The following is a 15,433-nucleotide window of genomic DNA, read 5'->3' on the forward strand; positions in this document are numbered from 1 at the left end:
AAGATTTCTAATTGAGATCTGCTTCCTATTAAGTCTCTGAATTCAGAAGTATCCAGTGGGCTCTGCTTGAGAATCATTCATGTGAAAAGCAGAGCTTTCACAGGAACAATAGCAATCTTGTCTGTCATTTACTGAATGCATAATAGGTTGTAGATGCTCTCCATGTCATCCTCGAAATAACCCTGTAGGGAGATGTTAGGCATACAGATAAGGAAGCAGGTATTGGGAGAAGTTCCCATGGTCAGTGGCAGTGCTGATATTGGAAGCCAGTTCTTCCCAGCTCTAGCCTACCCGCTTAGTCTCTCTAGATATTGCTTACCCTTTTGCTGGGTCTGTGTAGTTATCACCACAGGACTACCTCCTGCCCCAATCCCAGGAAAATTTAACATGCACAATTGTAGATATTGCATGAATAAGGATATTGTAGATAGGAAAAAAAAATTCCTATTTGGTAAATAGGAAAACAAACATATATTTAGGGTGACTCTTCCTTCTCGCTTCCACAAGCAAGTTTTCAGATATAAGCACCTTAATAACTGCATGGTTAGCAATACATTTATTTTCAACAAGGGCTTGCAAATCAATTGTGATTTAATTGATACTGCTTATTTCTCGTTGTAGGCTAGAATTATGTTAAAGATCTGTTTACATGAATGCAGCATTATCTGTTAGTCCTATTTCGCCAAGTCAAGGGGAAAGAAATATCACATTTATTTGAGGAAAGATGACTTTAAAGGCTTCTACAATGTGAACAATGTTTCAAGAGCTACCACAGTTCATCTGGAAAAGCAGACAATACGTCATTTGCTTTTCTGTGGTTTTAAGTGTTAAATATAGTTTAATACTTTCTTACAGTAAACATCAAACCCAAAATGGTACAGGGAAGAAGCACATGGCATGTTTTGCTGTAGTCTGTGATGAGCAGAATTAGAGTCAAGAATTAGATATGTTCAGGAAAAAAAGTTAAGCACTTTTTAACCAAAGTACAGGAAGTAAGCGTATGTCATGTTTTGTGTGTTCACAAGTTGTATGAAGACTCTTGTTTAGTGGAAATGTGGGTAAATTTCTCAAAGCACAGCTTTTCAGACTGAATCTGACCTCAGTGGGGCTTTAGAAGATTTCATTTCTCTAATTTTCTGGTGCACAATGACCACAGGACTCACTTTGCTGTAATTTACTGGGAAAAGAAAAATGAAGCGTTTTTTTTAACCCCAAAGTTGTCAAATATGTAATGTTGGTGAACTTATTAATTGATAATTTGTTATGAAAATGTATTTTTCTAGTATGGCATTGATTGATAAGCCAAATTTGAATCAAGCCTATTGGAAATTACTCTGTCATGTGACTAAAAGGAACACCACCGTGTCAAACAGGTTGGAACCATATTTTTTGAAATGAACTTTTATTTATTACTTTGTACTTTTCAATTCTTTTATATCTTAGTTGCATGATACAAACAGTATTAAAAATCCCAGTTTGAACTGAATATCAAACTTGGACACAGTTTGTGTGACTAATCATAAAGTATAAATATCTATGGATGTATGCAACCTAAGCACAGTAAATAATACTTAACAACTATACTATCCTTCAGATCACAAAATTATTGGTGCTTTATATCCATTTCCTTACAGAACTATGGGCAATAAAATAAAAATGATACCTTTTTGAAATAAAGAATGCTATTCTTCAGTGTCAGAACTTTCTGCTCTCACTTTACTTACTTTAAATGAAATGGGTGTTTTAAAAGAAGATTAAAAAAAATCTGGGTGACCTCTTAACACCTACCTCTTTGCGGTTCTTAAGAGGCATTACCTACTTAATTGAAGCTTTGCACTTGTATTAGCTTTCTGTTGTTGTTTGACAAATTACTGCAAACATAGAGGCTTAAAACATATTTATTATCTCAAAGTGTGGGTCAGGAGTATGGGCAAAGCTTACCTGGGTCTCCTCAGTGTCTCACAAAGCAGCAATCACGGTGTCACCCAGGACTGAGCTCTCATCCGCAGGCTTTATTGGGGAAGGATTTCCTACCACAGTCCCTCGGGTTGTTGTCAGAAGCATTCCTTGTGGCTGTAGGTTTCATTGCAGCTTGCTTATTAAAACCCAGCAACAGAGAGAAAGAGATAGTGCAAGCAAGACAAGAGTCCTAAATAATGCAACGTAACCAGACTGACATCTCGGCACCTTTGCCATATAATAGAACATAATCACAGGAGTGACATCCTATCAATTGTGGCATATTGTTTGTCAGACACAATTCACAGGAACCACCCACACTCACAAAGCAGGGCTTACACAAAGGCATGAACATCAGGAGGTGGGGATCAGGGGCTACCTTAGAATCTATTCACAACACTATTCAAGGAGTTCACAGATGGATAACTTCAGATATTGAGTCTTCTCTAAACTTCATTGAGCAAAAAGAAATTGTGAATGTCACCATTTTTAATTTTTATAGAGAGAAAGGTTAAGATTAACGACTTTTGAAATTAAAGAAACTGGCCAAGATTGTATAACTAGCCGATAAGCTGAGTAGGAAACTGTATCCAGGTCTATTATTGACCACCCAACTTTGTCCCCCAAGTGCATGAAATGATAGAAGATTTTAAAAGAATATTAAAGAGTGAACCAGTAACTTGCTTCCAAATTCTGCTCAGGGAATCTGAATGTATTTGAGTGAATTCAGTGATTGACATGCTGGACTTTATCACTTCTATGTGGGTGCATCTTTGTGAGCAGACGACAGGAATTCCACAGAAAAACAAAACAAAGCTTTCATAATCAAAACTACAAAGCACAAAAGGAAATGATCAACCATGAGCAAATGTCAGGTGATTCCACAAATAGCAGAATTATTAGAACTTGAGAAAATAAAACAGTTTGAAAGAATATAAAAAATGTATATCTTAGGAATAAAGGATAAGTCTCACAACTTGATAAAGAATATCTACAAAAAAGCTACAGCTAATATCATAATGTGAGAAACTAGATGCCTTTTCTCTAAGATCAGTTACAAACTAAAGATGTCCTCTCACCGCTTCTATTTACCACTGTACTGAAAGTCCTACTTAGTTCACTAAGACAAGGAAAGGAAATAAAAAGTATACAAATTAGGAAGGAAGACATGAAACTGACTTTGTTTTCAGATGGTATGGTTGTCAATGTGGAAAATCCCATCAAATCAACAACAACAAACATTCTGGAACTAATAAGTGAGTATAGCAAAGTCACAGGACACAAATAACTATACAAAAGTCAACTGATTTCCTATATACCAGAAATGAACAACTGCGATTTGAAATTCAACAATCAATACCGTTTACAATAGTACCAAAAAAAAAAAAAAAAAAGAACCACTTAGGTATAAACCTGACAAAATATGTACATAATTTATATGTGGAAAACTCTAAAACTCTGATGAAAGAAATCCAAGACAATCTAAATAGATATTCTGTATTCATGGATTGGAAGACTCAGTAGTGTTAAGATATTAATTCTTCCTAACTTAATATCTATAGATTCATTGAAATTCCAATCAATATTTTGCAATCATTGAGAAACTAATTCTAAAATTTACATGGAAAAGTAGAAGACCTAGAATAGCCAATGTAATACTGAAGAATAAGAAGTATAAGAAGGAAGAGGAGGAGAAGAAGAAAGTTGGAGGAATCACAATACCCAATTTCTAGATTTCCTATAAATCTACAATAATTAAGACAGCATGGTTTTGGCAAAAGAATAGACATATAGATCAATGAAACAGATTTGAGCTCCCAGAAATAGACCTGTGCAAATATAGTCACTGATCTTTGACAAAGAAGTAAATGCAGTTAAATGGAGAAAGGACAGTATTTTCAAAAATGGTTCTTGAACAATTGGACATCCATATGCAAGACTTTACACATTTCATGAAATTAACTCAAAATGAATCATAGACCTAGATGTAGAACATAAAAGTATAAAAGTTCTGGACAATAACAAAGGAAAACATCTAGATGTCCTTGGGTTTCATGATAAATTTTTTAGATACACCAAAAGGATGATTTGTGAAAGAGAAAGTTGATACATTGAACTTTATTAAAATTAAAAACTTCTGCTTTGGGAAATTTACTGTTAAGAGAATCAAAAGAAAAACCATAGACTGGGAGAAAATATTTGCAAAACACATATTTGAAAAAGAACTTGCATCCAAAATATAAAAAGAACTTTTAAAATTCAAAAATAAGAATACAAACAACCCAATTAAAGCATGTTCAAAAGATGTGAACACATCTCCGAAGATAATATGTAGGTGGCAAATAAGTGCATTAAAAGAGTTCAATATCATTTGTCACTTGGGGTTTACAAATTAAATCCCAAGTAGTAACAAGATACTACTAGATGGCTATTAGGATGACTAAGATCCAGATAACTAACAATACAAATTGCTGGCAAGGACGTGGAGTAACAGGAATGCTCCTTCATTGGTGATGGGAATGCAAACTAGTACAGCCCTTTGGAAGACAGTTTGACAGTTTTTTACAAAGCTAAACATAGCCTTACCATATGATCTAGCAATTGCACCTCTAGGTGCAGGCATACCTTGCTTAATTGTGCTTTATTTTATTATGCTTCACAGATAATTGCATTTTTTTTTAACAAATTGAAGCATCTTTTTTTTTTTACAAATTGAAGGCAACCCCACATTAAGCAATATCAGCACCATTTTTCCAACTGCATTTGCTCATTTCGGGTCTCTGTGTCACATTTTGATAATTCTTGCAATATTTCAAACTTTTTCCTTATCATTATATTTGTTATGGTGATCTGTGATCAGTGATCTTTGATGTTCCTATTGTAGTTGTTTTGAGGCACCACAAGCTGTGCCCATATAAGACGGCAAACTTAATTGATAAATGTTATGTGTGTTCCGACTGCTCCGCCAACCAAATGTTCCCCCATCTCTCCCCCTCTCTGAGACCCAATATTGAAATTAGGCCAGTTAATAACTCTACAATGGCCTCTAAGTGTTCAAGCAAAAAGAAGTCACACATCTTTCACTTTAAATCAAAAGCTAGAAATGGTACAGCTTAGTGAGTAGGGCATGCTAAACGTTGAGATAGGTCAAAAGTTAGGTCTCTTGTGCCAAATAGTTAGCCAAGTTGTGAATGCAAACGAAAAAATCTTGAAGGAAGTTAAAAGTGCTAGTGCAGGGAACACACAGATGAGAAAGTGAAACGGCCTTATTGCTGATGTGGAGAAAGTTTGAGGGGTCTGGATAGAAGATCAAACAGCCACAGCATTCCCTTAAGGCAAAGCCTAATCCGGAGAAAAGCCCTAACTCTCTTCAATTCTATAGAGACTGACTGAGGTGAGAAAGTTATAGAAGAAAAGTTTGAAGCTAACAGAGGTTGGTTCATGAGGTTTAAGGAAAGAAGCCGTCACTGCAACATCAAAGTGCAAGGTGAAGTAGCAAGTGCTGATGTGGAAGCTGCAGCTAGAATCATCTAGCTAAGATGACTAATGAAGGTGATTACACTAACCAACAGATTTTCCATGTAGACGAACAGTCTTTTATTGGAAGAAGATGCCATCTAGGACTTTCATAGCTAGAGATGAGACATCAATGCCTGGCTTCAAATCTTCAAAGGACAGGCTGACTCTCTTGTTAGGGGTTAATGCAGCTACTGACTTTAAGTTGAAGTCAAAGCTCATTCACCATTCTGAAAATCCTAGAGCCCATCAGAATTATGTTAAACTACTCTGCCTGTTCTCTATCAATGGAACAACAAAGCTTGCACGACAGCACATCTGTTTACAACATGGTTTACTTAATATTTTAAACTCACTGTTAAGACCTACTGCCCAGAAAAAGAGATTCCTTTCAAAATATTACTACTTATTGACAATGTGCCTCTTCACCTAAGAGCCCTGGTGGAGATGTACAATGAGATTCATGCTATTTTCATGCCTGCTAACACAACGTCATGGATCAAGGAGTAATTTTGACTTCTAAGCCTTATCATTTAAGAAATTCATTTTGTAAGGCTGTAGCTGCCATAAACAGTGATTCCTCTAATGGACCTGGGCAAAGTAAACTCAGGAAAAGAGCCATCATTCTAGATGCCATTAAGAACATTTGTGATTCATGGGAAGAGGCCAAAATATGAACATTAACAGGAGTTTGGAAGAAGTTAATTCCAACCCCTGTGGGTGACTTTGAGGGGCTCAAAGCTTCTGTGGAGGGGATAACTGCTGATGTGGTGGAAATAGCAAGAAAACCAGAAGTAGAAGTGGAGCCTGAAGATGTGACTGAACTGCTGCAATCTCGTGACAAAATTTTAATTGATGAGGAGTTGCTTCTTATGGGTGAGCAAAGAAAATAGTTTCTTGAGATGGAATCTACTCCTGGTCATGATGCTGTGAAGACTGTTGAAATGATCACAAAGGATTTAGAATATTTCATAAACTTATTTGCTAAAGCAGCAACAGGGTTTGAGAGGATTGACCCGAATTTTAAAAGAAGTTCTACTGTGGGTAAAATGTTATCAAACAGCATTGCATGCTATAGAGAAATCATTCGTGAAAGGAAGAGTCAATCGATGTGGCAAACTATTTTTGGTCTTATTTTTAAAAATTTCCACAGCCACCTCTACCTTCAGCAGTCACCACCCTGATCAGTCATCAGCCATCAACATCAAGGGGAGATGCTCCACCAGCAAAAACATTACAACTCACTGAAGACACAGATGATGGTTAGCATTATTTAGCAATAAAGTATTTTTAAATTCAGGTGTGTAAATTGGTGGGGTTTTTTTTCAGATGATGTTATTGCACACAATAGACTACAGTATATTGTAAGTATAACTTTTATATGCACTGGGAAACCAAAAAATCATGTAACTCTATTTATTGAGATATTCACTTCACTGCGGTAGTCTGGAACTGAACCTTCAATATCTCCCAGGTATGCCTGTATTTACCTGATTGATTTGAAAACTTATGTCTACACAAAAAACCACACACAAATATTTATAGCAACTTTGTTCTCAATCACAAAAAAATTGGAAGAAACTAAAATGTCCTTTAATAGGTTAATGGATAAACAAACAACGGAATGTTATTCAACCATCATAAAAATGAGCTCTTAAGCCAAGAAAAGACTTGATGAACCTTAAATGCATGTTGATAAGTGAAAGAAGCTAGTATGAAAGGGCTACATACTGTATGGTTCTACTTATATGACATTCTGGAAGAGACAATACTATAGCAATAGTAAAGAGATCAGTGGTTCGCAGGGGTTTGCGGGTGGTGGGGGGTGTGCGTGTACGTGGAGAAGGTTGAATCGATGGAGCACTCATGAGTTTGTGTGTGTGTGTGTGTGTGTGTGTGTGTGTGTGTGTGAAGAGGTAGAGGTTTATTGAAATACAAACATTCGAGAACATGTAAGATAGAAAATGACCACAACATGTACAGACACTTGCTGCAAGAGGACTTCTGAGGTATTTACCCACTGCCTAGGCTACCCATGTGCTATCACATTTTTTCCTGGTTAAATTCAAGTAAGATGGGGAGGGGGAGGCGACAGAGCGGCCCTGGCCAATGGCTGCCATGTGACCTCAGGGCTGCACCATCAGGTGAGCTCCTCTTGGCCCAGGGCCCCATTCTGGGGGCACCTGCTGGGGCTCCCACCCTCGGGCTTTCAGGCTGAGACCCTGCTGTTGCTCTTGAGGGCAGCGAGGGCTTGCTGGTACTCATGAGTTTTATAATGTTCTCTTAGTCTACGTGGGCTACTGAAATAAAATACCACAGATTGTGTGGCTGAAACAACAGATATTTATTTTCTCATAGTTCTGGGGGCAGTCCAAGGAGACAGCTCTAACCAAAAACTGAACCCTCCCAGAACTTGATCTTGGACTGGATCTGGAACCAGCATCCAGAATAATGAGAAAACAAATTTTTATCATATAAGCTATCCGGTCTGTGGAATTTTGTTATGGCAGCCTGAGCTGACTAAGACAAGAGTGGCAATCTACTCTGTATGATATTGTACCAGTAACTGTGGATACATGACACTATGTGTTTGTCAATATCCACAGAACTTTCAGCACAAAGAATGACTCAACGTATGCAAATTAATAAAAACCAACTTAGGAGTTTGGGGGATCCCAGAATAGAATGCAGAATGTGACAAGACAATCTAACTGTATTAATAATGTATGCAACAACCTCCTTAAGAAAGTGGAAGGAAAAGAAGCTGACCTAAGTAACTTTGGAAACGACTTAAGTCTGTAAAATTAAAGGCAAAAAAATGATACATGAACATTTGTACTTTCCTAGGGGAGAATTTAACTTACCATTGGTGGCGCGCACGCTTTTCCTTCTCATATTTCTGCAGTTTCTAGGTAAGGAAAATATTTATTAAAGGGACAAGGATTTGAAGATATGTATGTAAAAGAATACATATATTCAATCTTTACTTGTTTCTACAATCATCCAAGTCAACAAATCATTTTTGAGCTAATTCTAATTAATGGGAACTCTTAGAAAGTCAAAACAACTAAAAATTCCTTATCTCAAAAGGTAGAGTTCTGTCAGAAGACACATATTGATATTATAGCATGCTAAATTCTTTTTTTTTTTTTTTTGCAGTACGCGGGCCTCTCACTGTTGTGGCCTCTCCTGTTGTGGAGCACAGGCTCCGGACGCTCCGCGGCATGTGGGATCTTCCCGGACTGGGGCACGAACCCATGTCCCCTGCATCGGCAGGCAGACTCTCAACCACTGTGCCGCCAGGGAAACCCCTTTTTTTTGTTTGTTTTTTTTTGACTGCACTGTGCGGCACGCGGGATCTTAGTTCCCCAACCAGGGATCGAACCCTTGGCCCCTGCAGTGGAACTACGAAGTCCTAACCACTGGACCGCCAGGGAATTCCCCATGATAAATTCTAAGGTAAAGAAATGTAACATAATTTAAGAACTTATACAAGGGCCACTTAACTCAGACTGTAGTTAGAAATGTGATCATTATTTTTCACAAACCCTTCGGGGGGAGGAGTGCAAAGAACTTCACCTGGTTATAACATTAAAGCAGACATATGACAAAGGAAACTACAAAGTTTTTAATCTAAGCAAATCACTGGGATTTGAAGTAAGCTTTCCTTTTCTTCACAGCTGTGCCAATTTGGTGATTATGACTTGAGAGCCTTCTGGTCAGGTCACAAATTCATTATTGATGAAAGTGTGTGCTCAGACTGAAGAGCAGAGCAGGTGGAATGGTACCCACTTTCCTTCCCAACGGCCAATGAAGAGAGCGTCTTCCATTCTTGCCACACTCGTTTCCTACCTGAATCTCCAAATACCAATGAACCAGTTAAACCAGAGAGGAAATGTGTTTGCACTGTTTGGTAGTGAAATTCTGTAATTGTCTTGTCCTCAAATGCTCAGAATTAAGTAACTAGGTTGATATATCTTCAAATCTAATTGACTAAACAATGCAGTTTACTATTATAACATTGCTTCAATATAGTTATTCTACCATTCTTGACCATCAATAACTAAGTGGATTTTTAAACTATTTTTAAATATAAAAAAATAATGAAACCATAGAAGATGATCATGGGTATGAGTCTGATCCTAGCTAGCTGCACTTGAAGGCACGGTTGTCATTTCCTCACCACAGTGTGTGACACTTTTATTTAGTTTTAAAACTGTAGACGGAGCCACTGATTAAAAACAGGATGTGGGTAAACAGTTATGCGTAGGACTTGCTGGACTAGACATGAGCTAAGATAGTGGTTCTGAAACAGCATCTTCAGACCAGTGCTGGCTTGCTGTGTAAGAATCACCTGAGAAACTTGTTAGGATGCAGATTCCCAGGCACCAGATCCCAAAGAGTCTGTCAAATAGGTCTGGGCGGGGTCCAGGAATCTTCCTTTTAAACGAGCTCCCCAAGAGATTCTCATACAGATAGCCAAGGAACCACACTTTGAGAAACACAAGAAGCTTACAATTTCTCTGCCAGCTCTGGTCGTGTTAAAGGGCTAGATTGAGTGATAAAGAGAGAAGTATAAGAAAAATTTATGAGAAATCTAAAAAATATTAAAAGTGTCTTTAGAAAAAAACTACCTCCTAGGAATTTCCTGTTTGATTTCCCATCAGGGCTGTGTGAAATCTTTACCCTTTCCAGCCTCTATTACCCCTCATTTTCAGTGAGTGACACTAACCCTTACTCCACTGCAGTGGAAGTCTTCTGAAAGGAGTTTCCTTAATTCCCTTCCCCCGTTGACTTCTGTCTCTCTTTCCCTTTGCCCCTGTTTCAGAGATAAGGTACTGACTGAAGTGAATTCATGTTTTTCCCTTCCCTCACATCTTTTTTACTTACCCACGGATTTCTTCCATTAGGCCTATAAATGTTTTCTATTTTTCCTTATTCTGAATTTAACCAGTTAGACCTGCTATTCCAGCATGAAGTAAAAAGAAGATCACATCTCTTCAATATTTAATTTCATGAGTCCACAATCTGCTCAGCTTTGCAGGAGGAGATTTTCATTCATGGATCCTGTTCTGCCTTCTTTCCTAAATTCCCTGAGAATCGAGGGTCCTTAATTGGTGGTGCTTCCAAACTTCCTGAAAAGAGAAATGGAGAATTTTAAATGACACTAGTGGGCCCCAGGTTCAGTTACTGTTCTGCTGCTGTCACAAAGTGTTGTTACCGAAATCCTGCCCTGTAGAGTTCAAGGCACTGACACCATTCCTTCTCCGGAGCCTTCAAGATCTTGGTATTTCTTGGAAAGAAGCCAGTCTAGGTCATCTGGTATTTAATGCCGCCAAAAGAATGTGAGCTCCCAAGATGGCAGTTCTTTTAGCTTTCATTCACGTGCTCCATTTTTTGTCTTCAAGACCCCTTTCGTAATGGGATGGCTGAATTGGAAGGAGCTGTGGTCTAATTTTCAAAATGGAGCAACCCCTCTTTTCATGCCTAGCAAGGTTCAGATATGGAGCAAAACCCACCAGTTGAGACTGATCCTTCCCTTGTGGTGAAATCTCTTTGTGAGCTTTTCCTGTTAGTGGACCTCATTAAAGACAATCTCAGTTTATCAGAGGTCTTAAGTAGCTAATTTTAGAGTCTAGAGAGAGGAACCAGTATTTCTTTTCTGGCTTCTCGATTCTCCTCCAATGGTGTCCAACTTCATATACCAAGGACAGCCATTGTTTGCTGATGAAAGGTCCTGTTTTATTTTTACACCTGGGATGGTAGGTTGCTACTTGTGTTACAACTAGCTAATTAAAGAGCCATTCTAGTGATTCTTCCCTTATTAACAAAATCATACTTCAGGATAACTTGCTGTCTCCACTTCCAGGCTTAGAGAAATTTGTCGTAATTTTATATGCCTTAAATATATGTGTATATATATGTGATATGTGTGTGTATATATATATATATATATATATACACACACATGCATATGTATACATCTGTATATATGCATCTTGACTGATTTCTTCTTGCATCTGTTGCTGTATCTTTTTCCTTCTGTTAACAGCTAATCTTGGAAAAGTGTCATTGACAGCCTTCTAAAGAACAGTGTTATGTTTTTTTTAAAATTAGAATTTATTTTCCTCAACCTCTTTGTAACATTTGATATCTGTGATCACACTCTTTCCTTTATGAAATACTCTGCTCCTGCCTTCTTGATTATTCCTTTTCTGATTCCTCTTTCAGCCACTTAAACGGAGCCATTCCTTAGGTTCTCTCCTCTCTATACTCTTTTCCTTGGGGTCCTCATCTTCTGTTACAACTTCAAATATCACTGCTGTAAACCTCAGCCATTTTCCCAGACCAGAATTCCTTGCTTTTAATCTAACCCTCTGACCTTATCTTTCCCTGTCTCTCCTACATATCCCGTATTTTAATTGTATTGAATGAACAAACTTTTCTGTCTCTATGACTACAGAGATTAGAGAGAATGCATAAATGAGTGGTGTGGGCCAGGGAAAGACGGATCATTTTGTAACAGACAGCCTCAGTGTCAGGACAACAGGGAAAGGTGGGCACTCAGGAGGTTATGGCCAGGAAGCCAGCTGCTACTCAGCTCCAGTGAATTGTTTTTCAGGTTTTGTTTCCTTCCATCCCTCCTTCTTTCCTTCCTTCCCTCCTTCCTTCCTTCCTTCCTCTCTCCCTCGCTTCCGCTTCCTTCTCTTTCTTTCTTTCTTTTGAAAGATTGTATTTAAATACTTAAGAGACTTAAAATCTGTCACAGAATTTGCAGGCCAGTAATAATGAGTTCCTTCCCTTTTTCTGTCATCGGAGTTGGCACATGAACCAACTCCGGGTAGAAAGATACATTGAACTTACAAGTGGTATATAGCCAGGCCAATGCTGAGTTGACGTTCACTGCTTTTAGCAAAATCTTTGGATTTTAATACATGATCATGTTTGCAGTATCTATGCTAATTTTACAATTCGAGATTGTAAATCCACATGCTTTACTTTTGTGCAATTGGAGGTTTTTGATTGTTGCTATTTTAAGGGGAAGAATTTCACATTCAAAATGGTCCAGAAGACATTTATTGATGTTTTTGCCTTAAAAACAAAAAACTTAAAAATGTTGTGTTCCATGCTTAAAAAAGCATGGAACAGACAAAAATTTGGCAGTCATTTTAAACTGATAAGAACAGATAATACACTTGATCTTAGCCTAAAGGCCAAGAAGCCATGGCAGTCATTTTAGAAAGGCAACAGAAATATGTGTGCCCTTTGGGTTTATTTTGGAAACAAAAAAGAATTTGAAAATGTCAGGTTTACAAGAGCAGAATCCCCTCGCGTGGTGCCAGAACAGGGAACGTGCTTAGCAGGAATCAAGCATGGATCATTGACAGTACTCAGATGAGAATCTTCATGAGCATAGTTGCCTGGCAGTGACAAAACAATTTTTGTGCTGTTATTAAATCAAATTGAAAATGTTCAGTTAACTCCTCTTCACTTCCTCAGAGGTATTTTTGTCAAAACTTTGGTGAGTTTTCTTATAGGCCTTTGTCTGGGCATTGATATATTAAATTGTGGTTAAAAAAAATGTATATATATATATATATATATATATATATAAAATTTATATATTAAATTGTACTTTTTAATATCTAAAAAGCCAAAAACGTTTAATATACTTATATAAACTGAAATATACCATATATAATGCTCAGCAACTTGATGTTTTAAATTTCATTAGAGTCCTCTTATTTTTGTAAAATTTACAATCAAGTTTTTTAATATCTAAAGTCCTTTAAAATTTAATTATGTTACCTTGAAATGTTTTCTTCTAATTAGCATTTTAACTATCTTAATGAGTCCCTTGCTTATGCTAATGATTTCCTGATTTTCTTCTTCCTTGTCTATGTTAGTTACAGATATCCAGTCACTCCACTTCCACCCCATCCTCCTTATCCTATTTGAGGTTTAAGATTACCCAAAACTTTCTAGTACTGGTTATGGTCCTGACTCTTAACTGAACCATTTTCCTCATTGTAGCCTTTTGGTCTATCAAGGTAATACTAGCCTTAGGGTTGAAGTGAGGAATGTCTGCTCTTTTTCTATTCTCCCAGAGAGTTTCTGAAAGGTTGGCATGGTCTGGTCCTTGAAGGCTTGGTAGAACACAACTGTAAAATCACCTAGGTCTACTATTTACTTTGCAGAAAAACTTTAAAATTTTGATTTGATTTTCTGTACTAATTTTAGGATAATTCTGTTTCTTCTTGAGACAATTTTAATAGTTTATGTACTTCTAGAACTCTGTTCATTTTGTGTAACTTTTCAGAGACTTTAGCATAATATTTTTCATAGTACCATTTTATTTTCTTTTTAATCTCCACTAACTTTCTGGTTATGTTACCTTTTAAAAATCCTAATTTTTTTGTCTCTTTTCATTTTCCTTCTTCAATCTTGGCAGAGTCTTGTCTATTTTATTAGTCTTTAGAAATAAACTTTTACCTTTGTTGAATTTATTGTATTTTTGGTTTTGATTTTATTAACTTTTGCTCTTTTAAAATTTTCTCCTTCCTACTACTTTCTTCAAATTTAGTCTACTGTTGTATTTCTAATTTCTCATGATGGATTTGTATTTTCTAAAGTAATAATTGAAGGTTATAGATTTCTTTCTGATGACTAGTTTGCATGCATCCCACACGTTTTGACAAATATTTGATATATGTATTTTTTATTGTTGTTTGGTGCTAAATATTTTAAGTATGCATTATTACTTATTTTATAAATGAGATATATAGAATTGTGTTTTATATTTCCAAATGTATGGGATGCTTTATTTAACTTTTCGTTATTTATTTCTTAATTAATTATAATGCAAATAATATGGTTTGCATCATGCATTGTGTTTAACATGAGCTGAGATTTTCTTCAGCTTTTTACATGGTCAAGTTTTTCTTGCTCCACGTTTATTGGAGCAGATATGTATTCTCTAATTTCTGGCTGTAGAATTATATATAATTCACCTTTCTGTGCATGGACAATGAGAAAGGTGTTTGAAAGTCTTCCACTTCGGGTTAGATTAGTCAGTTTCTCATGTTTAAATAATATTTTGCTTTATGTATTCTGAAGCTATTTTATTACATGTATAAAAGTTTAGAATTATTATATCTTTCTGATGACTGGCTACTTTCAGCACTTCGTAGAGATGTCTTTGTCCCTATAACACTTTGTATTAAAGTCCATATTTCTAATATTAATATATATATTTCAGGATTTTTAATTGTTGTTCTGATTTGCCAGGTGTATCATTTTCCATGCTTTCCATGTTTTTGGATCTTTATCTATTTATTTATTTAAACATCTTTATTGGAGTGTAATTGCTTTACAATGGTGTGTTAGTTTCTGCTTTATAAAAAAGTGAATCAGCTATACATACACATATATCCCCATATATCCTCCCTCTTGTGTCTCCCTGCCACCCTCCCTATCCCACCCCTCTAGGTGGTCACAAAACACCTAGCTGATGTACCTGTGCTTTGTGGCTGCTTCCCACTAGCTATCTGTTTTACATTTGGTAGTGTATATATCTTCACGCCACTCTCTCACTTCGTTCCAGCTTACCCTTCCCCCTCCCCGTGTCCTCAAGTCCATTCTCTACGTCTGTGTCTTTATTCCTGTCCTGCCTTCTAGGTTCTTCAGAACCTTTTTTTTTTTTTTTTTTAGATTCCATATGTATATTTGTTAGCATATGGTATTTGTTTTTCTGTTTCTGACTTACTTCACTCTGTATAACAGACTCTAGGTCCATCCACCTCACTACAAATAACTCAACTCCGTTTCTTTTTATGGTTGAGTAATATTCCATTGTATATGTGTGCCACATCTTCTTTATCCATTCATCTGTCAATGGACACTTAGGTTGCTTCCATGTCCTGGCTACTGTAAATAGAGCTGCAATGAACATTGTGGT

The 15,433-nt window shown here is 36.7% G+C and overlaps 1 pseudogene; it reads right to left on the bottom strand.

The window, feature by feature from the left end:
* Window positions 1-12,488: 12,488 nt before the first annotated feature.
* On the bottom strand, window positions 12,489-12,701 carry LOC115802141 (U2 spliceosomal RNA; annotated as a pseudogene).
* Window positions 12,702-15,433: the final 2,732 nt, after the last annotated feature.

The sequence above is a fragment of the Delphinapterus leucas genome, chromosome 8, assembly GCF_059928025.1.
Source record: "Delphinapterus leucas isolate spDelLeu-1000000601 "Yukka" chromosome 8, BTC_Dleu_Yukka2, whole genome shotgun sequence".
NCBI lineage: Eukaryota > Metazoa > Chordata > Mammalia > Artiodactyla > Monodontidae > Delphinapterus > Delphinapterus leucas.